Below are 27534 nucleotides of genomic sequence, written 5' to 3' on the forward strand. Positions count from 1 at the left end.
ATTCATATGTTGAAGTCTTAACCCCTAGTACCTTAGAAAATGACTTCATTTGGAGATAGGGTCTTTATGGAGGTAATCAAGTTAAAATGAGGTCATTAGGGTAGGCCCTAATCCTCTATGACTGACGTCCTTATAAGAAGGGGAAATTGGGACACAGACACACACGGAGGGAAGATGATGTGAAGAGACACAGGGAGAAGACGGCCATTTACAACAAGGAGAGAGGCATGGAACAGATCCGTCCCTCACAGCCCACAGAAGGAACCAACACTGCCAACACCTTGATTTTGTACTTCTAGCCTCCTGAACTGTGAGACAATAAATTTCTGTTCTTTAAGCCACTCAGTTTGTGGTACTTTGTTACAGCAGCCCTGGCAAACTAATGCAATTGTGTTTTGGGGTAAGTCTTCTAATATCTCTGGGTCTCAGTTTCCTCATCTATAGCATTGGGGTTAAATGACCTTTGAAACTGCTTTTTCTCTAAAGGTTAATGACCAAGGATGAAGACGGCCTCTCACCAATTCTCCTGAGACGTAAACAGGCACCATCTTCTGAGAAAAGCTTTCCATCTTATCTACGGATCAATGGACTAGAGACAGGCTGAAGCCATCTTTGGTAATCCTGTCTGGCCATCCTAATTTATATTTCAGTAATGACTTTAGGAAGCAAAATAAGGAGGAAAGGAGGCTCAAAGTAACTCCTCTGAAAGGCCACAAACTTATAAGTTTCTATCTTTTTACAAGAAACCCATCATTTGGAAAAATTGATTTATAATAGATTCTAAAGAAGGTGCTGAGATGGGCTCAGATGAAAAAATCGATAACAAATGTAAATTTTATGACATCGTTCCCCATGGCAGAACTTCTGTAAACAATAAAAGCACAAATTTTGTGCTCTTTTCACAACCCATTTCTGGGTGTGTGCACACGTTCTTTCTCAAATGTTTACCATGAAAGGAAACATGTTTCAAACAAATCATGGAACTTCCAAGTGCTACTATCCTGTTCCATCTCCCTAATAAAACAGTTAACAACACAACTTTTTGCAACATTTATCAACCTCTAACCAGCATGTATCATCTTGGTACAAATCCCAAGCTATTAATGCCTCTTCAAAGCCTGGAATATAGTATCAAAGCCAGAATCATAATGGGTAAGAAGGGCATTTTGGCAACTGAAATTGCAATTCTAAATGCTATAAAACAGAACTGACGTCGTAGTTCTCCTTCTCTTTACCTTATTGAAAGAATACCCTCCTGCCAAAGGAAACACGAAGAGAAGCATTCTATTCTATGCTTGATTTTATCGTTGCTCACCAGGGTGACCTTCTTAAGAAGCAGCTAAATGGCTGGCCAAGCATCAACCATATTAAAACAAAAATAAACATACTCAGCGAGAATCAACCCAACATTTAAATGGACAGTGCTTGTATTGGTCCAAGTCCCAATAAGATGGAACATTAAAATCAGGATAATTCAAAGGAGGTTTATTTAATAAGGCACTTTTAACAAAGGTGTACTTAGGGTGTAATAAAACCACAAGGGATTGTGAGCAACAGGAGCTGAAGCACTGTTCCCACCCCTAGGCACAAAGAGACAAGGAGAAGGAGTGGTTACCAGAACCTGGAAGGAGAAAGCCATGTAGAGGACACTGCTTTGAAAGAAGTAGTGGTATTCCATCTACAGACACAGCCCAAGGCATCCTCATAAGGTGGGAGTGAGGGGAATAAATACCCTGACCTCACTCACCTCCCTCCCTCCAGTTTCCTGCCAGGGCTCCCCATTGGTCAAAGCCAACCAGAGACAGAAGCAAGGTGCCCACGGATGTGGTCCATAAGGGTCAGCCTCTAAAGACCATGATGACTAGATCTGGAGGGCAATTGGATAATATTTGGCATAGTGCTAAATAACCCAACAAACTCATTGAGATATTTGTAAATTTTGTAAGAGCAGAAATACATCTGTTCTTGTTCCCCATTTTATCCCCAGCCACATCATTCCAATACCAATCAATTTTCCAATTCTCTGACACCAACTGGGTGTCCAGTAATTCAATTCAATGCTGAAACTAACTACCCAGAGTTAGCATAGACCTCACAAGCTAAGGAATCAATCCTACAAGATGCCCCCACTTTAGACACCAGCTGCAAATGGGGTGCCCAGGCAACCCACACTTCTGCCTGACCGACTACAAATTTTGAGGTTCCCTCAACCCTCGCTGAGGTTCAATAATTTGCTAGAACAATTCACAGAACTCAAGAAAGCTCTCTACTTTCTATTATGATTTTATTATGAAAGATACAACTCAGGAACAGCCAAATGTTAGAGATGCACTGGCCAACGTATGGAGGGATGAGAGAGCCCAGAGCTTCCATGCCCTCTCCAAGGGTGCCACCCACCCAGCACATCAATGTGTTCACCAACCTGAATGCTCCCTTAGCCTTGTTCTTTCATAGTTTTTTAGAAGCCTCATTACATAGACAGGATTTACTAAATCATTGGCCATTGGTGATTGAACTCAATATCCAGCCCCTCTCTTCTCCCTGGAGGTTGGAGATGGGACTGATGATTCTAACCCTCTAATCACATGGTTGGTTCCTCTGGTGACCAGCCCCTATCCTGAAGTTATCTAAGTAACACCACCCCTCTCCACCTCCACCCCACCCCACCCCCATCTTTAGTCACCTCACTAGAATACAAGAAACACTCCTACCACTCTAGAAATTCCAAGGATTTTAGGAGTTCTGTGCCAAGAACCAGGACAAAGACCAAATATATTTTTTTACCATGCCACACCAGCACTTTTTACCACAGTGTCTGGCAGGTAACAGACACTCAATATTCGTTAACAAATGACGCTGTCTCTAGTGGGCCATTCTAGAGTTCTTTCTCTTTTCCTTCCTTCCTTTTGAGAGATTACTGAATGTTTTTAAGCCAAAACTATACATGGCTTTAAGATTCTCCTCCCCTTCTAGCTGGACAACCTAGAGAAGACAACCCTGACTGGCTTCCAGAACTTCACAACTCTGACATCCCAGGCACAGGCAGACTCAAAGCAATAACATTCACAAAGGTTTTTTAGAGATGGAAGCTAAACTATTGATTTACAATCTGTTCCAGTCTCCACACAGTTTCATCCCTTCTTTTTACTTCACAACCAACAGATCTTGATGTCCTAAATAGAGGAGGAAGCTGGGGTTGGACATTTGCTGGGGTTGGTGGGATATTTTTGCTTATGTCATATGTTGTACACCATGCCACCAAAAGGATTTTATATTCTGGATAGTTCCCCAGTGATAGGAGTCCCATCTTATGCTTCTAAAATCCTAAGTGATCAGCATTTTACATATCATAGGGAACACTGGATTTCCACCAGGAGAAAATTTGAATCCAGGGATAAAGAAAATGCAGAATGTAGTAGGGCTGTTAACAGAAGAAACAAAAGTGAAAAACAAACCTACATGTATTCAGGGCTAATAAGCCTTGAAAATATGATCTGAAATTCCAGTTTAAATGACAGTCGAGGGGGAAGAGTGTTGAAGTTTCCTATCTATCAGCAGAGCTAGCTATCAATCTGATGGACTGGTAAGGCTTCTCTATAGTTAGTAATAGCCACCTAACATAACAAAAGTGAGCCAAGCTCTAGGACTAAACTAAATGCTCAAGCTAAACAGTTATCCAAGGGCTTGGTCTGGTCCTTTTGGGGAATATTTTTAGTCCTGCTCACACACCCATGGCCCATCTTTCTGTACCCTTCAACCTGAGCAAAAAATGCAAAGGGGGCTCCTGACTTTCCTCAGCTGAGTATCTTCTCTGGCCAATGCATTCTCTGTGCATGTGACACCTTTGATCAGCAGCACACAAGATCTTCACTCTAGGCACGGATCAGAAAATGCATCCAAGAACAGATTGTGATATACAGCTTGCAAAGGTTTGCTAGAGACACCTGATATTGGAAAGCAATGCCTAAGGCAGTTGTTCTCAACCCAGTCTATCATTTTAAATGACCTAGGGGGAGTGGTAGACGGGAACAACCAGTGGGTCATTTAAAAGAGACAGTGAGAGAGAACTGAGTGGAAACCTGGGCCCACACAAGCTGTATGGAATCATATCTAGAGGTGGGGACTAGATGTCTTCTTTAAGCCACACACCCTACCCCCCAACCATCTTACAATGGAAAAGAGGCACACTAATTTATCTTTTCATATCTCTAAACAATATTCACCCTGATTGGATACACTGGAATTATAAGGGGAACTTTTTCAAAATGTACATGTGCAAGACCTTCCCTACCCACTTTCCCACCCACCCCACCACTCTGCAAAACCTTACATGATGGCAACCTATGCATTCTGCCTGAGCTGCCCGGGTCATCCTGATCCTCCCCTCCTCCCTTCATCCCGCCGCATCCCCAGTAGAGATCCACTGAGCGCTAGTTCTCTATTACACTCAATTACTAGAAAGAAATATATTTGGGTCACATATCTTAATTCCCTGCTGACATACCTTAATGGAATTAATATTTAACAATACACACTTGACTTAAATCAGAAATGCCTTATAGGGGTTATCTACTTGAATTTTACATTGTTACACCTTCTGGAAAATCTATTTCAATCGTCTGATACGTTACCCAAGATGCATTACATAAACCCTACACAAAATTCCATGTCTGACAAGAGATGGTCCCCCCAGCAGCATATGTCTGTCTTTCTACTAGACAATGATAATGAGATAATACAAAGCATTTGCCTGGGTGCCTCAGCTGCTAGGCAACAAGCTTTTTTTTTTTTTGTAGTAACTGTGTATATTGGTGAGGATCCTTAGAAATCGCTTGTAAGACATTGTAAGTGTTGTCCAATAGAACTTTCTGTGATGATAGAAACGTTCTATATCTACATTGTCCAGTTCGGTAGCAGTAGGCACATGTGACTCGCTAGTAAGCACTTTAAATGTGGCTAGTGTGACTAAGGAATTTAAATTTATTTTAAATTTAAGTAGCCAGGTGTGGCTAGTGGCTATATTGAACAGCACAGTTGTAAGGCCACTTTTTACATTTAAACTATAGTTAATACATACATATAAGTAAGATGATATGAAATTTTCAACTTAGGTGCAGATGCTATGTTTAAATTATAAGAGTGTCATTGGCTTTTAATGATAGCATTTGAAAGGACTTGTGCATATCCGAGGTTGACAGTAGAAACTTGGCTGCTCTCAGTAAAAAGCAGAAGACTCGATCATCTCTCTGGAGCAGCCTGATGTAACTGGATGTGCCCTCTAGCCTGGGCTGTTACAGTTAGAACTGCTGGGACCTGATGGTGGAATCACTGACCTTCCTCTGAACAGTGCCACCATAGCCCGCCTGAATGGCACAGCAGTAACACTTACTCTCCCCTCAGCTAGAAACTCTCCCCTGTTCCAAGCCCACCTGGTAAAGGGAGGGCAGGAGGTGGCTTTAAGGCTTGCTTCATTAATTCACGCCTGAAGAGTGTGTTCTCTTTTTAGTGAAAGGCCTGTGGGTTGGGAGGGTTTCTCAGCCTCAACATATTGACATTTGGGGCCCTATAATTCTGTGTTGTGGGTGTCTGTCCTGTTCATTGGAGGACGCTTAGCAGCATCCCTGGCTTCTATCCACTACATGCCACTAGCATCCCCCAACTCTCCCAGTAGAGCCATCCAAATATTTCTCCAGACATTGTCAAATATCCCCTCGGGGCAAAATAGCCCTCAGTTGAGAACAACTGATCCAGACAGTAAGTTCTTGGACTATGGGCTACTTAAGAAAGGAGACCAATCTTAGTTTTTTGTTTTACTTTTTTAAATCTCTAGTACCTCACAGATGCCTGGTATGTAATAGACACTCAATTAAGCATTGCTTGGATGAAGGAGTAAAAGGCCACAATTATTTTTTAACTTTTTAAATATCTTCTTCAGTGCCTAGAATAGCGTAAGAATCAACAAATATTTTCTGGCTGGTTAATATTCTTACAGATTTCAACAAAGCAAGAATTCCTACTAATGACCATTTCTGAGGAAGAAAAATGATAGGGAAAATAAATCTTTTTCATACTTTCATGTGCATGAAGCAATTTCCTGGCCTGTTGGGGTTTTAAGTAAACAGTGTAAGTCTAAAATAGAGTCTCACCATTTCCAAATTAGGTACCATAGTCGTCTGTGCATGAGGAAGCAGACTCCTTGCCTCTTGGCCTCTGTCTCTGTACTGAAGTTCATCTGCGTGCTGGGTCAGTAGGATCCCTTCCTCCCTGACTGGTGGAGCCAATCATCTCCAGCACCAGATACCACCCCTAGGAACCACTGCTGCCGGATTCTCTGCCCAGGGAAGATAGACGGCTTCGTTCAGTGCGCAGTTCCTGAACCTTTAAGCTGTGTTTGCCAGCATGTGATGCTTTTATCTCATTTGTCACAATGAAACCCTGGTGAATAAGCCTACCACCTAATTAAAGCCAAACCTTTGCACCTAAAACTTAGGGGATGTTTTACCTCCACGTACATATGGCACAGAACTGCAGAGAGAAATGAAAAGCATTCCCATCGTGTACAGATTTAAATAGACAATACATTTAGCATAGTCTGCCCTTCACTGTCTATTTACCTAAGATGTTTATGGTATTTTAAGCTTTTTGGACAAGATTTTTTATTTAATGGGATTTATCATTCTTTAAATTCCATATCACTGTCAGTACATTTAAAGAACTGCTGTATTCAAACAACCAAAATCATTAAGTCACACTGCTATTTTACCACAGACAAGGTCAGAGTATTTATTATAATTAAGTAAAGGAGAAGGAAGAAAAAGCATCTTGTTTGTAAAAACCATCCTTTCCCTTAGAGCAGCGGTTCACTGGAGACATATTAGAATTACCTGGGCAGATTTTTAAAGTCTCAAGGGTCAGGCCACACACCAGACAAATTAAATCAGAATCTCAGGAGAGTACCCAGGCATTGCAAATTCTTTTAAATAAACGTTTTATTTTAGAACAGTTTTAGGTTTATGGAAAAATTGCAAAGAGAGTACAAAGATTTCCCACATACTTCCCATCCAGTTTTCCCTATGATTAACATCTTATATTAGCGTGGTACATTTGTTACAATTAATGAGCCAATATTGATACATTATTATTAACTAAAGTTTATACTTTTTTCTTATTTCCCCAGTTTTTCCCTAATGTCCTTTTGTATTCCGGGATCCCATCTAGGACACCACATTACATTTAGTCGTCATGTCTCATTAGGCTCTTCTGGCTGTAACAGTTTCACAGACTTTCCTTGTTTTTGATGACCTTGACAGTTTTGAGGAGAACTGGTCAGATAATTTGTAGAATGCCCCTCAAGTGGGATTCGTCTGATGTTTTTCTCAAGATTAGACTGGGGTTATGTGCTTGTGGGAGGAAGACCATAGAGATAAATCCATTCTCATCTCATTAGATCAAGGGTACATATATCAACACGACTAATCACTGCTGAAGTTGACCCTAGTCATTTGGCAGAGGCAGTTCTTGTCAAATTTCTCCAGTATAAAGTTACTCTTTCCTCCTCTTTTTCATACTGTATTGTTTTGAAGGAAGTCACTATATTCAACCCACACTTTAAAAATGGGGAGCTATATTCCACTTCCTTGAGAGCACACTATCTACATAAAATTTTTAGAATTCTTTGGTACAGGAAATTTGTCTATTTTCCTCGATTTATTTATTCAGTAATTTATTCATTTCAGTATGGATCCATTTATTTATTTTCTACTTTGGGTTTCAATGCAACATTATTTTGTTGCTCAAATGTTCCAGTTTTGGCCATTTTTGGCCCTGTGTCCCTTTGACATACCCCCATCATTGTGTTGTTTTCCTGAGCACTTTCTTACTTCTTGGCACTAAAAGATGCTCCATGCGCATCTTGTATATTTTCCACCCTAGTCCTAGAATCAGCCATTTATCCAAGTTCTTGTTCCTTTTGTTGGAAAATGTTATTAGAAACCAAGATCTGGGTGCTACGTGTGCTCATTGCTACAGAAGTGTCATTGCTTCTAGGCCCTCTCAGTTGACAGAACAAGAAAATATATGCATGTGTACACCAACCCATGTATATACATGTATCTATAAGTATTTCTATATGTAAGCATCTGTATCTACGTTAAGCTAACATGAGTCCATATTGATGTTTCCAACTCGAATTCATTATCACATGGATGATTCCAGCCTCCTCCTCTTGCTTATCTGTAACCTCCCACTCCAACAGAGAGAAACTTGGCTTCTACCTCTGTCCATCTATTTACTTAATTGTTGAATTCCAGTATGCATATATAGTGGTATCAGAATTGTTAACCTGTACTCCAATGGGAAACAACCTTATCAACTACAGTACAGTGATTATGTACAGTTCCTTTGCCTTTAGTCTTCTAGAATTCACTCATTTCCAAGGTTACTTAGGTCAGCACTTTTTTCCTCCACATCCTTCAGTAAGGTTGTTTAATACACATGTAATACAGTTATATTGTTTTGTCACAATTCTGCATTTCATCCTGGGATCTCCAATCTACTAAATGATTTTTTTTAATTTGCATACATTAAAGTTTATTCTTTGTCCTATAAAGTTCTATGGGTTTTGACACATGCACAATATTATGTATCCACCATTACAGTTATCATACAGAATAGATTCATTGTCTTAAATAATCCCCTCTGCTTCACTTATTCAACCCTCTCCCCTTCCCCTGAGTCCCTGGAAACTACTGATCTTTCTACCATCTCCATAGTTTTGCCTTTTCCAGAATTACATAAAATTTGAATCAAATAATATGTAGCCTTTTCACACTGGCTTCTTTCACTTAGCAAGTTGCATATAAAATTCATTCATGTCTTTTTGTGGCTTGATAGTTCTTTTTTTTATTGCTGAATAATATTCCATTGTATAGATGTATCAGAGTTCATTTATCATTTCACCTATTGAAGAACATCTTGGTTGCTTCCAATTTTGGGAATTATGAATAAAGTTGTTATAAACATTCACATGTAGGTTTTCTGTATGGATATAAGTTTTCAAATTAGTAACTAAAGTTGTCAAAGCAGTAAATATGTAGTAGTTCGATCACTGGATAGTATGATAAGACTACGTCTAGCTTTGTAAGAAACTACCAAGCTGTCTTCCAAAGTGTCTGGACCATTCCCACCAGCAATGAATGAGACTTCTCGTTGCTCCATATGCTTGTCAGCAATTGATGTGGTCAGTTTTTTAATTTCAGCCATATTAATAGGTGTATAGTGTGATTATTATTGTAATTTTCAGTTCCCTAACGACAAATGACGTTGAGTATCTTTTCACATGCTAATTTTCCATCTGTATATCTTCTTTGTGAAGTGTCTGTTCAGATCTTCTGACCATCTTAAAATTTGACTGTTTTCTTATTGTCCAGTTTTAAGAGTTCTTTGTGTATTTTGGATATAAGTCCTTCATCAGATATGTGTTTGTAAATATTTTTTCCCAGTCTGTGGCTTGTCCTTTGATTCTCTTAATAGTGTCTTTCACAGAACAGAAATTTTTAATTTTAACAAAGTCCAATTTATTAATTTTTTCTTTAATAAATCATGCTTTGGGTCATATATCTAAAAACTCATCATCAAACCCAAGTTCACAGAGCTTTTCTCCTACGTTTTATTCTAACAGTTTTATAGTTTTATATATTACATTTAGGTCTATGATCCATTTTGAGGTCATTTTTGTAAAAATGTAAGGTCTGGGTCTGGGTTCATTTTTTACTTTACGTATGGGCTTCCAATTGCGCCAGCACCATTTGTTGAAAAGCTAATCCTTTCTCCATTGAATTGCCTTTGCTCTTTTGTCAAAGATCAGTTGACTATATTTGTGTGGGCCTATTTCTGGGCTCTCTATTCTGTTCCATTGATCTGTGTGTCTATTCTTTCACCAATGAACACTGTCTCGGTTACTGAAGCTTTATAGTAAGTGTTGAAATTGAGTAGCATGACTCCTCCAACTTTGTTCTTTTTCAGTATTGTTTTGGGCATTGCTATTTTTTTAAAGCTTCTCAAATGGTTTCAATGTGTAGCCAAGGGTAAGAATCACTGTCTTGAAGGCAGCTGGGAATGGAGGCAAGAACATGGATTTTAAAGTCAAGCAGTGCTTTGTTCAAATTCTTGGTTTATAGGCAAGCAAAATCCTGGGGCTTCAGTTTCCTATTCAGGAAATAGGAGATTAAAATGTTTACTGGCAGGGTTGTTGTAAAAGCAACACCTTGGAAGACCTCAGCATAGGGAGGAGCATGTAGCAATTGACCAGTCAAGATGAGTTCCCTCTTCTTCACTTTGAATGCTTTCTTGACTGTTTTCTTAGTGTACTCTTTGACCGTTTTATTCCAAATATTATAAAGGATTGGCATAGTTATTATTATGAAATATCTCCTAATAGATGCATAAACATGAAAGACAGGTTATAACCCAGAGTTTTGCTTCTCCTGGAAATTGGCTGCCTAAAGAAATAAGCCAGTTTGACAGCCTTTTTTAGAAGGAAGTAATTCATGTTGAGCCCTTGGGGAATTAATACTGGTCTATTTTTTAATGATTTGAGGAAGCGGTGAGAATTTACTGACTGCATGGAAACAATAATGAGAATAAGTAGCAAATAGCACAAATGATAAAAAAGAATAAGGATGAAGAAAGTGCTGTGTGTTTTTTTTTTTTAATAAGGCAAACAGGAAAATGGTCAGGAAGGACATTTTTTGAAGCAACAATGGATTTTTTTATGACTGGAGCTTGGTACTTTTTAAAATTTGGACTATTGTTTCAGTATACATTTACATAAGTGGGATTATTAGGTAAAAAGTACAAGCAGTTTAAAGATTTTGGTATAAATGTCTTCTTGCTTCCCAAAAACCCATCCTTCATTCTATAGAGTAAAAAAATACACATAGAAGCAAGCAAGCAAACAAACAACAACAATATAATTGAAAGTCAGAAAAGGTGAAAAAAGAGAAAAATAAAAGAACTGTATCTATCCAGTGTCTTCATGCTTCAGGAATGCTAGGAATTATACACATTTAAATTACTTAATCCTCATGACAAATTTAATACTATTCTCACTTTATGGATGAGAACTGAAGTCTCAGAAAAGCTAAGTAACTTGCCACAAAGCATACGGTTCTCATGGCAGAGCCCGGAAGCCAAGTGTACCTCAAATCCAAGTACTCTAGTCCCATCTCAAAAATCATTGTACCATAATGCTCTGACTCTAATTTCTGAAAAGGAGAAAGAGCGTGGGAAAGTTTTTAATTTCCCCAAAATATCCCCAAAGTTCCTAGATATTTTAAATTAAACTGAATCCTAAATTCTGTTTATTTTCTTGTATGGCTCTCCTAAGAATTCTGGCACTGCCTCCTTGAGCAGTTCTGAAAGGAAACAAATCTTGCACAGACAGGGACATGTTCACAATGGCCTCCCCAAGACAGTAACCCTCCTCTTGCATCTCCCCAGGAGTCATTAGTGAATCCCAGAGCCCTCCATTCCTGCTTTCCAAAGATCTGCCAGCCCAGCAGTGGTGGCAATAATGAGACTCGGCCATCGAGTAACAGATATGGATGACTCACAGGAGAGAAGGGCCAGTTCTAGCTGTGTCTCTTCCTCTTGCTGCAAACATTAAGCCAAACCAAATTCCTCATAATAAAATTGATGACAAAACTCAAAAAAAGGAAAATGTCAGGGGGCCAGAAGTGGTCACAGAAACCACTGCAAAAACCCAATTAATAGTTGGTATTTTCCAGCAACACTTGTGACAGGTATTCTTATGCACACTTCCCCCTCATTTCTCTGAGGAAAGCTGATGAAACATAAACCCACAAAGTGGAAACCACTGCTCCAAGGAGAGGAACTATTACAGAATTCACAGTAGCAGCTGCAAAGCAATTCAGGAGTAATTAAAGATACTCTTGGAGAAAATAACCCTCTGTCATGTAAACTAGGAGGAGATGGGGAAATGATGACTGTTAAATTTTAGAGATTTTGTTCACAAGAGAGACATATGGCTGTCTCCCAACACCCAGGCTGGGAATCTCAGGTAGGAGTGCTTTGAAAGTCACTTGTCTGGGGTCTGATCCTCCATTTTGCAAGTCCAGAAATTCAACTTTTTCTGCTTATTCAGAGCTACTCAGGTTCTCAGGGACTTCCATGCTCACTGACTTATAAGATCCTAAAATACAAACCAGAATGCCAAGGTGGGGGGCTCTTTTTCATTTATAATATTTTTGTTTGTATTTTTTTATTTACAACAGTGGACAAAATTTTCTATTAGTTATAACACTACTATCAGGGAACGCGACTGTATCAGTTAGCTATTGCTGTGTAACAACTACGCCAAAACTCAGAGACTTAAAACAATAAACATTTGCTTTTGCTCACACATCTAAGGTCAGCAGGTAGTTCTGCTGATCTGGACCAGGCTCAGCTGGTCTCTCCTGGGCTTGCTCAGGCCCTGGTGGTCAGCTGGTGGTTGGGCTGCAGGCTGGCTGATGTAAGATGGCCTCACACACATCGAGGGTTGTCTGGCAATCAGCCAGAGCAATATGAGTAAATGAGCCTTGTTTCTCATCATTGAGCAAGTTGGCCTGGGTGTATTCCCATCATGGCTGTGAAAGGTTCAGAGAGAGAGAGAAAGAGAAAGGAGTATTCCAGGCTTCTTGAGACCAAGGCTTAGAACTGGCACACTATCACTTCTACCACATTCTATTGGCCAAAACAAGTCACAAGGCCAGTCCAGATTCAAAGGATGAAGAAATAACCTCCACCTATTGATGGGATGAGTGGCCAAGTCACATACAGAATACAGGAAGGGAAACAGTCACAGCTATGTTGGCATCAATCTTCCACACCTCCCTTTCTCAAGCTCTTGGAAGCTGAATTAATAAGTAGAGGTTACTTGATGAATACAAAATCAAATATAACTGAATAGCATTCAGGGGTTATTTCAACCAGGCTTCAAAAGAACTTGATGAACAACTATACTTGCTCCAAACCCATAATATACCAAAATACCAGATTGTCTCTTTCCCTCTCCCACGCCACCTCCAACATATACACATACATACACACCCCAAATGTCCACTTGGAGATCATGTCAGAGTGGATTCTTTCTGCAGATGCCTGCCACTAAACCCTTCCATTATGCATTGCTTTGTGCCGGTTTCACTCTTAGGGTGACGCCTGTTTCCACATAGTAGGCTAACTTTCTGTGATCTCGACAACATGTGAAGTTTGGTTTGCTTTTCAGTCAATAAAAATTTAATTAAATTTTTAAAGATTTAAATTTAAAACAATAAAATTGTTTCAGGAAGAGATAGAGGAAAACATTCTCTCTTCATCTCTCACCCCCTCCAAAGGGGCATAAAGGCAGCAGCACTTCTGGAATCTGGAAGAAGAGTCCTTTTTTCTTTTTGTTTTTTTTTTTTTCAGGGAAAGATTCGCCCTAAGCTAACATCTGTTGCCAGTCTTTCTCTTTTTTGTTTTTTTCCCTCCCCAAAGTCCCAGTGCATGGTCGTATACCCTAGTTCTAAGTCCTTCTAGTTCTTCTATATGAGCCGCCGCCACAGCATGGCAACTGACAGATGGGTGGTATGGTTCTGCGACCGGGAAACGAACCTGGGCTGCCAAAGCAGTGAGAGCACCGAACTTTAACTACTAGGCCCATTGGGGCGGCCTCACGAGAGTCCTTTCTTTTTTCTTTCATTAGCTGCTGCTATAATAACCAGGAATTTCTGGCCCTGTGGTTCATAATCAAGTGAAAGATCCCAAATGTCCGTGGGCCACAGGTTTATTGTACACACAGGAACGTTTCCTGAACTATTCCAGAACTGAAATCTAATTATTCTGCAGAAATTCAAGAAGCCCAAATCCTGTTAGAGTAAATTAGCATTTAGGTATTCAACATGGCTTTGGAATGAGTCTTTCTGTAAAAATTAGTTTTCTAGGTCGCTATTCCATTACACAGTGCCCTCCTTATGAGAGCCCAAGGGAGAAAGTTCTCTCTGATCTCAGAATGGGAAATAGTTGGGCTGCTTCTTAGCACTTGGGTGGTTTGACGGTGGCTGTTACTACATATAATGTAGATCATGTACGTGAGGGCATCTCCTTTTTTGGGCAGGAAATCTGAGACCCATTTCCAGCAAATCTATAAGAACTTTTGGTGTGAATTTTAGATATTAACCTCACATCCAACTTTGCCTTAACTTTCTTAGTTCTATATACTCTCTGTCCTGCTTTCCTCATTCAATTATTTTTATGTTTATTTTGTCCTATTTAAGATACTAATTTAAGCAGACTTAAATGCCTTTTAGAACCTCAGAGAATAAGCAAACAAATAAATAAATGCCAGTTTCTCAAGAAAGCTATAGTTTCATTTTTTGAACACTTTTTAAAAAAAGATTTCAATTTTATCAATTGATGGAATGCTTCCTTTTTGATTTCAGGTACTGAGGCCTGAGTTAATCATACTTCTCAATGGTTCACTATCATCTTTGGTCCCACAAGACTCTCTCATTTTCTTTCTTTTTCCCTTTATCCCACTCCTATTCCCCACCTACCTCAAGGCAACCATTCCAATGTGCTTAATGCATGTCCTTTTGTTAGTGCGTTCTTATAAAACATATAGTTTTACATGCGTGGATCTTAACGGTATACAAATATTGTTATAAACTTCAATTTGTTTCTTTTTTCATTTGGCACTATGTCCTTAAGACCCATATATTTTGCTATGGGTACATGTAGGCTGTTACTTCTCTCTCTGCTGAATAGCATGAATCCAACACATTTTGCCTCTTCACTCCCCAAACTGCCTCCAGCTCCCAACCTCCATAAATATGCTGTATGACAATCCTTATACAGAGGGTGAATACTTTTGACAACGAAAAGGGTGCTATTAATAACTCCACCAGGACAGCAGATGGACACTTATTGCCCCAGGCAAGATGAGATGCCCCATGACCTTACTCATACGGGACCCTTATGAACTCAGTGAGAATTCCTTCCTGATATGTACCCAGGAGTGGATTTGCTAGGTCAGGAAGTATACATAGACCTAATCTGTTATTAGCACCAGAGTCCTCTGCAGAATTTCTACACTGGTTTACATGCCCATCAGCAGCGCATGAGGGTTCTCCTGGGTCCACATCCCCACCAACACTTGGCATTATCCTAATTTTGCCAGTCTAGTATATGCAAAGTGATATCTCATTGTTAATTTATCTTGCATTTTTCTGTTAACTAATGAGTTTGAGCATCTCTTCATCTTCTTGTTAGCTTTTTGTATTTTCCATTTCTTCGAATTTTGACTCTCATATCTTTGCCCATTTTCCATTGCAGTATCTGCCTTATTAATTTGTAGAAGATGCAAATTTTTAAAAAGAAAGTATACATTTCTCTGTCTTTTTATAATTCTTTATTTATTTTTCCCCCAAAGCCCCAGTAGATAGTTGTATGTCACAGCTGCACATCCTTCTAGTTGCTGTATGTGGGACGCGGCCTCAGCATGGCCGGAGAAGCGGTGCGTAGGTGCGCGCCCAGGATCCGAACCTGGGCCGCCAATAGCGGAGCACGCGCACTTAACCTCTAAGCCACGGGGCCGGCCCTCTCTGTATTTTTAAACAGTGCATAACCAGCATGACTATCCTTTCTTGCAGAACTAGGGTTACATGATGATGAGTATAAGTAACAAATGCTGGGGTTATAAGATGCTATAGAACCTAGAGTTAAACAGAAACAAACCAATTGCATGGACTGAATTGTGTCTCCCCAAAATTAATATGTTGAAGTCCTAACCCCCAATGTGACTATATGAATATGTGGTCTTTAAGAAGGCAGCTAAAGTTAAATGAGGTCATAAGCGTGGGGCACTAATCCATTACGGCTTGCGTCCTTATAATAAAAGAGAGACACCAAGCAGGTGGTGCGCACACAGAGAAAAGGCCGTGTGAGGACACAGCAAGAAGGCAGCCATTTGCATGCCAAGGAGACAGGCCCCAGGAGAAACCAAATCTTCCATCACCCTGATCTCAGACTTCCAGCCTCCAGAACAGTGAGAAAATAAATTTCTGATATTTAAGCCACCCAGTCTGTGGTATTTTGTTATGGCAGCCCTAGCAAATGAATACACCAATCAACATCTAGGAAACATCTTCACATTTAGTCATTTGCATCTTTCTCTCAAGATAAAATGAAAGATGCTCACCCTGTATGATGTACTAGACAGTGTAAACTGGCTGGCTGTCCAGAAAATTATTTACCAAGTCAATGGCAAAAGTAGCCATATTCCAAATGATTTCTGCAGACCCTAGCAAATCTCTCTTTTGAATTGCAGCTATCAATGTCATCTGTCTTAGCAGCATCTTCCAAAGCAGCACAAACAATAGATCATGGGCAATGCCAGCCAACTTTTCCCCTTTTATATGACTCATCCTGCATAGTCAATGGTTTGAGGGAGCATTATCTCTTATCATTTAAGAGTTTGATTGGAATTTCAGTGGAAGGTGTTCACTTGAAAACTTATAAATTGTTTATCCTCTAGGGAAATAACACTTCTGAAGACTTGATACTGGAACAAGGATGGAAAATAAGTTTGATTTCACATAACACCAATCAAATTGACAATGGCTGCATAGAGTATTGTGCTGAGAAAAATTCAGAGGCTCAATATGAACTCAGTAGATACAAGTGCCATGATGGATTAGTAATGTCTGCCCCAGTCCTGGTGCCGGGTGGGATAGGTCATGTGTTTGCCATCTCTATCTGAACAGACTGTCACTTTGTTTTTAACGTTTGGCTATAAAAAAAAAAAAAAATCCTGACATAGGTATACTTCAAAATTTTGTCTTGAATGTTACGAGTCTGGAATTATTAGTTACAAGATGAAGAAAACCATTTTGTGATATGACCTCTTAACTCCATTTCCTTTTCTGGAAAATCTTTGGTTAATAGTGTGAGTCAATAACAGTGGCGGCCTGGAGCACTCTCTATTTGCCCAGCACTAATGTGAGCACTTTATTAACTCAAACTATACAGAATTCCCATTTTACAAATAAGGCCACCGAGGCCAAAAAATGTTAAGCAACTTCTCAAAGTCTTGGAGCCAATAAGCAAGGATTCAATCCCAGAAGTCTGACCACTCTTAAATATTACATCATTTTGATGCCTGCAAAAAAGATGGTAAACACCTTATCAGGAATTAATGCTATTTTTCAGAGTGAGCTAACAATAAAAATGATCTCTTATCCTTAGGTAAACTCATGGTACTGATGTGAAAATTAAAAAGAAAAATGTGGAACTAATCAGAGAAAAAATGTTGCTTATCCATCCATGTGTCTCTGGAACGTTCTGGAACATTTATCGTGCTATGCCCTGCGGTGAGCTTTGTATAGATTATCTCACTTAATCCTCAAACCATCATATGAAGTGAAGTGGTTATCCCCATTTTATGGATGAGGAAATGAAGGCAGAGAAGTGAAGTAATTTGCTCCCAAATCACACAACTGATAAATGATGGAGCCAGGATCCCAACCTAGGTGGTCTGACTCCAGAAGCTAAGACTAAAAACCACTATTTACTCTGTGCTCCAAATTAGCAAAATTTTACTTTACATGGTCCTCCAGGTTAGATACAGTAAAAATCTTAAACTCATTTAAATTTATCTCTTTGTGCACTTGGAAGCATCAAAACTTGCTGTGTGACACTTGGAATGCTTTATAAAAATTAATTGTTGTGTCACATCTAGGAAACTGTTCAGGATACAGACTGTGTTCAAGAAATCAGGTATTTCTTGGGGGCCGGCCCAGTGGCGTAGTGGGTAAGTTCGCGTGCTCCACTTTGGCGGCCCAGGTTTACGGGTTTGGGTCCCGGGCGTGGACCTACCCCACTCATCAAGCCATGCTGTGGCGGCGTTCGACATACAAGACAGAGGAAGATTGGCACAGATGTTAGCTCAAGGCCAACCTTCCTCACGAAAAAACAGAGAAATCAGGTATTTCTTCCCCTGGAAAATTCAGTGAATTCTTCTTCAGCTTTGTAATTTCCTTTTTTTTTTCTTTTTTAACTTATTTTCCAATGTGATGTCCTCCTCTGATATCACCAAGTTCCCTAGATGAAAATACATGTGGCTCAAATATCTGTGTTGTTCTCAAAACCCTTTTGTTTCTGCAATTTACAATAGACCAAAGATACTGGCAGGATCTCTAGTTTGTCCAACTGGAGAAAGTTTGTCATAGGCTATGTAAGATAGTTTCAGGGATGATGCTAATTATTTTGATGCTTGTGTGTACGTTATCAGCAACTTGTATAAACCCAAACATTGTCATCAGTTCCTACAAACCTGTAGGGAACTAGCTGCAAGTTGCCATCATAAACTCCACTAGAAATTACTTATGATACTTAATGCAACCCCATGTTGCAGCATTCTACAGAACTGAGCTGATCTTGCTGGACTATTCTCCATCAGACTTCAAATCTCCAAGTTACCAAACCTTCTAGAGAACCCCTTTAAATTCCTAACGAGTGTCTTGTGACTCTATAGACAAAACGGGACTTGGCCCAACTTTTCACTAAATGGTGCTCTCCTCCACCACCACCTTGGCCACCCACACTACTCATCAGAGAGCTGACTTCTGGTCCTTCTGGGTGGTACACTCCCTTAAGCTTCAGATTCCTAAATGACTGTTCCTCTTTTCCCCATTGTAGTATTGCTTTATCCTTTTTTTTCTCTCTTCGTCATTGTATTTCTTTTCTACTGTTATTACAATATCTGCTACTTATAACTTTCGAGGCCACTCTGCTTTCTCTATCTACCACTCCTCCCATTCATGTACTTTCACTTTCTTATCTCTGTTTTCTCTCCTTCCCCTGTTGTGTCTCTCATGCTCCCTGGCTTTGGGCTGAGCAGAGCATCCATTCAAATGAACACTGGTTCTCAATTTGGCCCTATAGAGTGGCTCCCCTTCCACCCCCACTTATGAGAGAAACCCCCCAAAATCACCTGGCAAAGTTGTATGTGTGTGTGTGTGTGCGCGCGCACACACCAGCAAACGTGCGTGCATTTTTCTGGAGAGAGGAATGTGGCAGACCCTATAGATTGTCTACCCCCAAACACTTCTCAATTCCCTATGCCCTTGACTTCCTTTGCTATAGAAGCTGAAAAGCTAAAATTTTCAATTTCCCAACTTCCCTTGTTTTGACCAATGAGAAGGAAAACATCTTTTCTTGAATAAAAAGCAAAGCCTCATTAGGAGAAAACCCTTTGCCCTTCATTCTTTCCCATTACTCCTGTCTGGAATGTGGAAGTAAAGCACAGACGTACAGCAGCCATCCTGTAGACATGAGGCTGCAAGCCTGAGGGTGAGGCCCGTACCTAAGGTGGAAGGGGTAGGAAGTTGGAAAGAGCCTCAGTCTCTGACCGTGTCCTTGAGCCACCTTCCCAGCTCTGGACTGTCTACCTTCAGACATATTTTTACATGTTATGCAATAAACACACGCATACAATTTTTTAAAAAAGAGGTAAAAATATAAACAGAAATTCTAAAATTTTCTTCCTGCTCCCTTATAGATGGCCTTGCATATGCCCAAGGGGCCAGCATCCTATTTTGGAGACCTCTACTAAATAACCAAGGCATTACTATTAACAGAAATCAACAAAACTTCAAACAGCAATGATGAGGAAGAAGAGGAAAATACCTAGAGAAGTATATATAAGACAGAGTGATAATGTGAGGCCATCTTTGTTTTAAATACCAATGACTGGAAGGACATACATAGAATGTTAAAGGTGGTAGTTTTAAACTAGTGTGTGTTCATAGTTCTCTGCATCAACCATGGATTAATTTGCAATAATAAAAAAAAGAAAAGAAAAAATAAATGTTATTTTAAATATCCCAATAATTCAAGCTTGGCCCTCCCAACCTTCCAAAATTTACTTTTTCCTTCAAAGTGCCCTTGTCGAGGTGCTGAGTGTCTCCCTACCCTGCACAGACCTGCTCCACCATGAGCCCCCGCCTGTGATAACAGCCAGGCAGGTGTGACGGTGAGGATTCGAGATGATGGCTCATTTCAGATGGCCTCCAGCCTGCTCTGGAATTGGAAGGGGGAAAATGAACCCCCTATGAGACATCACCCTTGGTGGCCAGACCACCCTCCCACGTATCAGTGTACTTTTCCCATGTCTCACTCCGTTTATCACAAAATTGCCCTAATTCTCATCCCTGTCATAGAATGATGGGCATTTAGCCTTAGAACCCCTCTAGTCCACTTCTGCCTTTTCAGAGATGGAGAAAAGCAAGCTCTAACAAGTTAAGGCTATGTCCAAGGTCAACGAGGGACATAGCAGTAGCAGAGTAGGGACTAGAACCCATTCAATCAATCAACAATCACTACCACCCCAAGTAGCATACAGAATCCTTCCTGCAGACTGGGCATTGCCCTGGGTGCCATGTGCAGAGTCTCTTACCCTTACAAAAGCCCTACAAGGTAGGTGTTGTCACCTCCATCTTAAAGCTGAAGAAACTAAGGCTCAGACAGATCACGTGATTTTCCAAGGCCAGAAAGAAGCAGAACCAAGAGTTGAATCCAGCTCTGTCTGGCTTCCAAATCTGGGCGGTTTCCACCACTTCAGCTGACTCAAGACAGCGGTTGTCTGATCTGTTACGGATGTGCCTATAAAGCAGTTTCCCCCAATTCCTCTATAGGTGTCCTTAGCCACTGGAGCCTCAGGAAATCCATTTCAATGCCACCTCCCTCTTCCCTTTGGCATAGGGAATTCTTGCTCAAACAGCCTATCCTCTCAGCAGCTGGTGGTATTTGATTTGATTAACACCCTGGGACCTATCACCAGACGTAAAGATGATGCCTAATTAATTGCTCACATTAAAGAGCTGGCACTTTCTGCATTCGGTTCACACTTGCAGCCTCAATCATGTTTATGTTTCAGCGAAAATATTTACATGATTAGCAAATAGTTAATTCATACTCTCGTGTGGACCTAAACTGTGTGCAGGACTTCCCAAAGCAGATGTCCTTGACAAGTGTAACGATATGGGCTTTTTTCACAGCACGAGTCATGAGCAAGATCTTCCACTTCCTCTTCAATGAAAAATCATGCTTGGATCCACAAATATTCATCGAGCACTGACCTATCCTGCGTGTCAGTCATTACATTTCCAAGGTCCTGTGGGGCCTAAAAAGGAGTGCACCAACTAAGAATTCACATTAGACTTAGCTCTGTTTTTTCTTTCCTTTTCTTTGGTCCAAGATCCAGGTGCACAGATTAGGAAAAGATACTCTACATTAGACATCTGAAGTTTCAATAGGCATTTTCTAAGGTCTCCCAAGATATTGTCATGTGAAAGGCAGAAGTATATGGATTGGATGATGCTACAATTAAGTGAGTTTGTGGATGTTAAAAAACTCTCAGGACGTGAATGGAAGTCAAGCTGAAAAGAAGTGATGTGCCACAAGACTCTCCTATGCAATATTTTTAATCAAGAACTTGGATAATGATACAGAAAAGCAAGTTAATATCTTCTTATAGGAGGAAGTTGGAAGGGATAAGGAAGCATTTTGGATGAGAGTTCTTGACAGATTTGACAGTGGGTTGAAGTCTAACATCGTGAAATTTAGTAGGAACAAATGCCATAGAACCACCAGAACCAGTACTACAAGGGACAATGCGGCTTTGTGGAAAAGACTTGAGGACTGCGGTCAGGCACAAGCTTAACATGAGGCAATGATGTGATGTATGGCCCAAATCACTAACGCATCTGCTCAACTCCAAAGTACCGAGATAGGATACCCCTATCTCGGATAGGATAGTGAGAGCCCCACTCTAATTTTTACTAGTCAGCCCACCTTTAGAGATTGTATTCAGTTCAGTTGTAAGCAGGTTGACCATATATATTATTCTAATCAGGACACTTTTTTAGAATGAAAGGATTTGCAGGTGATAATTAAGCCTGGAAATTAGGCATAAACTAAGACTCCTGGACAAACTGGGACCTATGTTACCTAGTTATAAGGATTTTAGTCAAATTGGAATGTATAAGAGGAGAGACTTGAGGGTGGGAAGGCCTTGAAAAAACAGATTATGATAAATCTCTGAAGAAAGAGATGTTTAACCTGAGGAAGAGCAGTGTGAGGTTTATATGAAAGCTATTTTGACATATTCAAAGGGGAGCATGTGGAAGAGGGATGGGATTTGTGGATTATCGGTCTTGAGGGATTCTACTACGAGGTTTCCAGTAGAAAGAAAATGACTGCTTCTCAGGGGTACTCCATTCCAAGAGGAGGGGAATGAACAACAGACCACCAACCACAAAAGACTTTTTGAAAGCCTACCTGGGTACATCCATCCGTTCTTGTTCATGGGCCTACTTCAAAAACTTCCAGTAAAATAGGAATAATTCCTTGATAATGAAACCCATCTGCTTTTTTTAAAAATGTTACTATTAATTTTTAATGTTAATAGTAACATAATGTTACTATTAATGTTTAAATATATGATGGTTCTTCTCTCTTTTCAGAGAGCACTTCCTTTATGGAAGTTAGACACACACATGTGATTCCCTGGCCTCCTCTATAGTTTTATGTATGCTTTTTTCCGGGAGACTTTTCTTCAACATTCTCCTTCGTGAAGATCAACACAAATACCTTATTACACTGAATCTCAGACACCACTGTGTTATTAGATGCATCACCATTATGTAGCATTGAGAGAAAAAAAATGCTGCCAACTAAACTACACCCCAAACTTCTTCACATTTAGATTCCAACTCACCTGGGTCACTCTTCAATTCAGAATTGGCATGTTTGTGCCCATTTTTCACATGAATTAGTGTCTGTGTCATCAAGAACATTGAGAATGCAGTATTTCTCTAAAACGCATTTGACTATGATCTCCAGAATTTTCTTCCAAGCAACTAACATTTGATGTGAAGGTTTGGATGTTGTTACTTTTCGGATCTAACCAGCAAATCACAACAGCAGGTTTTCAGACAACAACCGAGATTTTATTCTTTCTTCAGATAGTCCTTAAATTGCTTGCTGACTGAAACTTTGAGGGACTAAAGTCGTCCAGTCATGCCACCATGAATAACAACAAAATTTGTTCCAGGCAACAGATGCCTGGGAAATTAAAATGTGAAGTATGGATGCTTTAGAATTGATAAAATGCAGTAACTCAATCTGCCTGTCTGCCTTTTGGCCTGAGTTATGCCCTTAACCTGATAATCCCCAGCACTGCTGTCCTAGCTGGCTGGGATAACCTCTAATAGCTCTTCTTGAGTTGAGCTGAGAGTCTCCTCAAGAACTCTCCGGGGGTCTCTTTATTTCTATTTTATGTCCAACCTTCTCTCCTTTGGAAGTATTCCTCATCTTTTCATTTCAGCTAGTTTTCCATTTTATACCTATCAACTGGTAGAAAACAAAGCAAAAATGAAAAAAATCAACCCAAATTTTGCATGTCAAAAGAAGACACACTCATCTCTCACTGTTTTTATTAAGAAGAGACATACAGCTTTACAGTAAAGAGGTAGTTCTCAGCTCTGGCTATGAAGAAAAGGAATGTGTAGAGATTTTTAAGAAGTAGACTCCACTGGGCTATCCCAAGACCCATTGACTCAGACTTTCTGGCTTAGGGCTGGAATTGGAGGGAAGCAGGCCTTTATATTTTTAAAAGAGATCCACAGATTAATGTCATATAGCATCTAGGTTGTAAGCCATTACGAAAAGAAAGACATTAGCCACTTTCCAGTTGATGCAGGGACAACTCTACTGACACACACTAACACAGATTTGAAATCAAGAGGCCCCAACTCTGAATGTGCAGCAGAAAACAATTCATATGGATGAACCACAATTTTATTCATTCAAACCACAATAGTCACACCATCTTGTACCCAACATGATTAAACTAAGGGGTATGAAGGACATTGTAATGATCGGGCATGGGGATAGGCATGGTGAGAGCACAGGCAGGAAACAAAGGATGAGAGTTTCTTTTTCCAACTTTCCAACAATCCCAAATGCTGCCTGCACTGGGCAGGGAAGGTGATCTCGTCCTCCATCCTCCAGGCACAGCTTTCTAGGCCCATTTCAGGAACAAGATGATCTGGGCCTAATTCTGGTTCCCTGACTTGGGGATATTCTACAGCCTTAGAGTGGAAGGTTGTACTAATGAGCCCTACACTCAGAAAACACACAAATCCCTGCACCAGAAGGCTCAGCCCTGACATTCTCTCCTAATCACCTCCATTTTTAGCAAAGGTTCTTCTGAATTTTAGATAAGCATTAAGATCTCCCATCTTATCTGGGTGCAAGTAGATAATTGGTAATTCTACTGTTAGCTCTATGGCCTTTTAATTGTGCCAGGGAATTCAGAATGCAGTTTCTGCATCAAAGCCCAGATCACCTCTCACTTACTTCTTAGATCCAGGGACCTCTTCCTCATAACCAAGGAAGAGTCTGAGACTCATTGTTTCCTATGAATTTCTTTTCCTTCTGGGCCTAAAGCAGAGACTGGAAGCAAGAATACCAGAAGCACAAATCACCGCAAATCAGTGCTGATGGCTGAAATAAATATTTATGCTGTACTTTTTCTCTTACTACCACGTATTGAACACACACTACACGCCAGGCCCTTCATCTACATTATGTCATTTAATCCTCACCACAGCCTATGAAGTAAGCTTCATCGCCCACCCCTGATTTTACAGAGGGGAAAACAGATGCAGGTTAAGCAACACCCCCAAGGCCATACAACAAATAAGGGCTGAATCTAGGAATTAATCCCAGATCTGATTCCAAAGTTGAAGGTCTCTCAGACATTGATTGTATTTGAAAGGCAGTGAGGAAAAAATAATGCAGATGGATGGATGGACGGATGGATAGACAAATAATACATAAATATACATGGCTACATGCATATAATAGAGGGTATATCACAGAAGTTACATGGTGATTATATAGGTGTTCACCGAACGATTCTTTAAATTGTTTTGTATGTTTGAAAAAATCTGAAATAAAGTGTTGGGGAAAAGGAAGAAAAGCAGTGACAAAATCAGAGACATGGCCAATTAAACATTCTTTCGGGGATCTGTCTCTTGTTTCACTAACTGTGTGTTTGAAAATTTTAAATTCAATTTAGTTTGACAAATATATATTGAGGCTTTATTACACACCAAAATACCTGCCGGCCTAGGATGCTACATTCATGGGAGGTACCGTGAGGACACAACCCAGAATACTTCTGGGGTCCACACCCAGCAGATGACACTAGACCAAATACAACACAGGCTAACTTTGATAAAGGGCTATAATGAATGTGTGAAGTGCTAAAGGAACAAGATGATGGAGAAAATAATAATAACTGAGAGGTCCTGGGAACAAGTGAAATTTGAATTGTGCTTTGGAAAATAGGGAAGACATCAGAAAAGTCTGAACTGTTTCTACTCAAAACACTTCTGACCCCAAATGTGTGGGTTTTTTCCCCACACCAACCAATTCTCTGACACCAACTGGGTGCCCCACAATTCAATTCAATTCTGACACTATCTACCTGGACTTAGAGTCAGATCCCACAAGTTAAGGGGTCAGTCCCACAAGACTGCCCCCACTTCAAATGCCAGTGGAAAGTTGTGGGTCCTTTGCTGCTACTCTGGCAGCATTTCCGAGCAGAGGACTCATTCTAACACTCACGTGCTGTACTGTGTGCACTCAACTCCCTGAGGACAGCTCAGGTTCTCTGTACCTTAGACACCACTCAGCCCTCTCTGTTCTGGGGTTTTGCAGTCTCCTTGGGCTCTGCTGAGAAGTGATGACAACCCAAGCCACCTAGGGTTTCTGGGGAGCAGGGCACAGAGCCTCTTTCTCAGAGGAGAGAGGGGCCACCAGAGTCTAAGAGCTCTCGCTGCTTCCTCTCTACCCTTCCACCTCCCCTTCCCTCCTCCTCACCTCCCCACCAACATCTAAGAGCTCTTTCCTCTCCTAGATCTAGCCCTCTCCTCCCCTCCCAGCCAGCACACCTGGAAAACTTCATGTTCCACCAGAGCCTAGAAGCCTCGCTCCATCTCATCTTAGAGTTTCTATGCCAGGTGCCCTGAGAGTCCTGACTTTAGAAAATCAGAAGCCTTTCTTCCTGTCCTCTAGTGAAACTTTTTTTTCCCTGATACAATAAACGATGCCTGAATGGGGTTGGGGGAGGGGCAGAGGCAACAGGAGCTGCCAGAGGGGGAAATCAGATAATATCTTAAAAATATCATTCTGCCAGTGTTCTCACCACCCCTTTAAATTTGGTTCATCCCTTGAACAGAGAGACAAGTTTTCTCCACATCTTCCTTCGTGGTAATGACTCCTCCCTGTTCTTGCGTCTCAGAAGACTTTCAGTTCCAAGTGACCTGCTCTAGACTAAAGGTTGAATCCCAAGGTGATGCTAACAACTAAAGATGAATCTCACCTCGAGAGCCGCCTCAGTCTGAGAGCTACTGCCGACTTCTGGAGGTTTTCTCAAGAAATTCAGCAGAAGGAACCCCAAGCTGCTAATCGACAAAGTGTGTAATAGTCTAGAAACATAACAACTGACTTATGTTAGTTGTATGGCTGGTGTACCTGCTGTGCAGTCTTTGAAAAATTATAACACAAGATCCTTAAGTTGGCGCTCTGTGCTTCACGAGCTCCTTGGGCCCATAATCACCACAGGGAGTTAAATATTTCCCATACTGCTACCTGTCCACACACAGCTTGTCTCTTGCCCTGCTGTTGAAACTTCTGCTCCTTCTCGACCCTGTGGCATGTCCTTGACTAGACACTGGAGCCCTTTCTTTGATTTCAGTTACTCTCACTGGGTCATATGACAGTCTTCTGTATCAACCATGGGGCCTGAAAGAGAAACAACTCGTCAGCTCAAAAAAAAAAAAATCAAAGCCAAAAATGCAGATATTAGAGAAAAATATTAACTTGATTTTTTCTCGACCAATTGCCACCCCAAATGAGATGTAGGAAGTTTTATTTCTAAAACATAATGACATGTTATAAAAGACCTTTCAGCTCAAGTCAATAAATACCCACAAGGCCTATCTTCCCCCATAAGCCCACCCAGGTAAGGGTCAGAGACGTCTCTCCCCATGAAGTAGAAAGAAATTTTCCTTGTCACAAATTAAAATCCTCCCCTGTGGCCATAGATTTATTAGCAAACTTGCTCATAATGGTCATCTTATAAATGGTGATTGGCAACAATAAATCATTTCCTCCTGCTACAAAGGCTGCTCAAAGTGGTTCAAAATGGCAGACTTCCTGCTGGAATGAATTCCCTGGGCCCATAATAATATTTCTAGGGAAAAAGTAGAGGGAGGGGGTTGGAGTGGGCTGGGACACATTTCCAGGATCTGAAGGGAAACATTGGGCAGCACGTGGTTTCACCACATTACATGTATTCTTAAACAACACCCAGAAGAAGAGTTGACCTCAAATGTGCTGAGTTTTTGTTCATTTTCACCC

At 40.5% G+C, this 27534-nt stretch overlaps 1 long non-coding RNA gene across 7 annotated transcripts in view; it reads right to left on the reverse strand.

Moving 5' to 3' along the window:
- The window catches only part of LOC131420031 (uncharacterized), a 128937-nt gene that overhangs the window by 37250 nt on the left and 64153 nt on the right, over nucleotides 1-27534 (reverse strand). For all 7 annotated transcript variants that reach the window (XR_009223446.1, XR_009223442.1, XR_009223443.1 and 4 more), the window contains exon 3: nucleotides 26495-26916. This is a non-coding gene — a long non-coding RNA (uncharacterized LOC131420031). The remainder of the gene's footprint in view (nucleotides 1-26494; nucleotides 26917-27534) is intronic.

Source organism: Diceros bicornis, chromosome 22 (genome assembly GCF_020826845.1).
Source record: "Diceros bicornis minor isolate mBicDic1 chromosome 22, mDicBic1.mat.cur, whole genome shotgun sequence".
NCBI classification, from domain to species: Eukaryota; Metazoa; Chordata; class Mammalia; order Perissodactyla; family Rhinocerotidae; genus Diceros; species Diceros bicornis.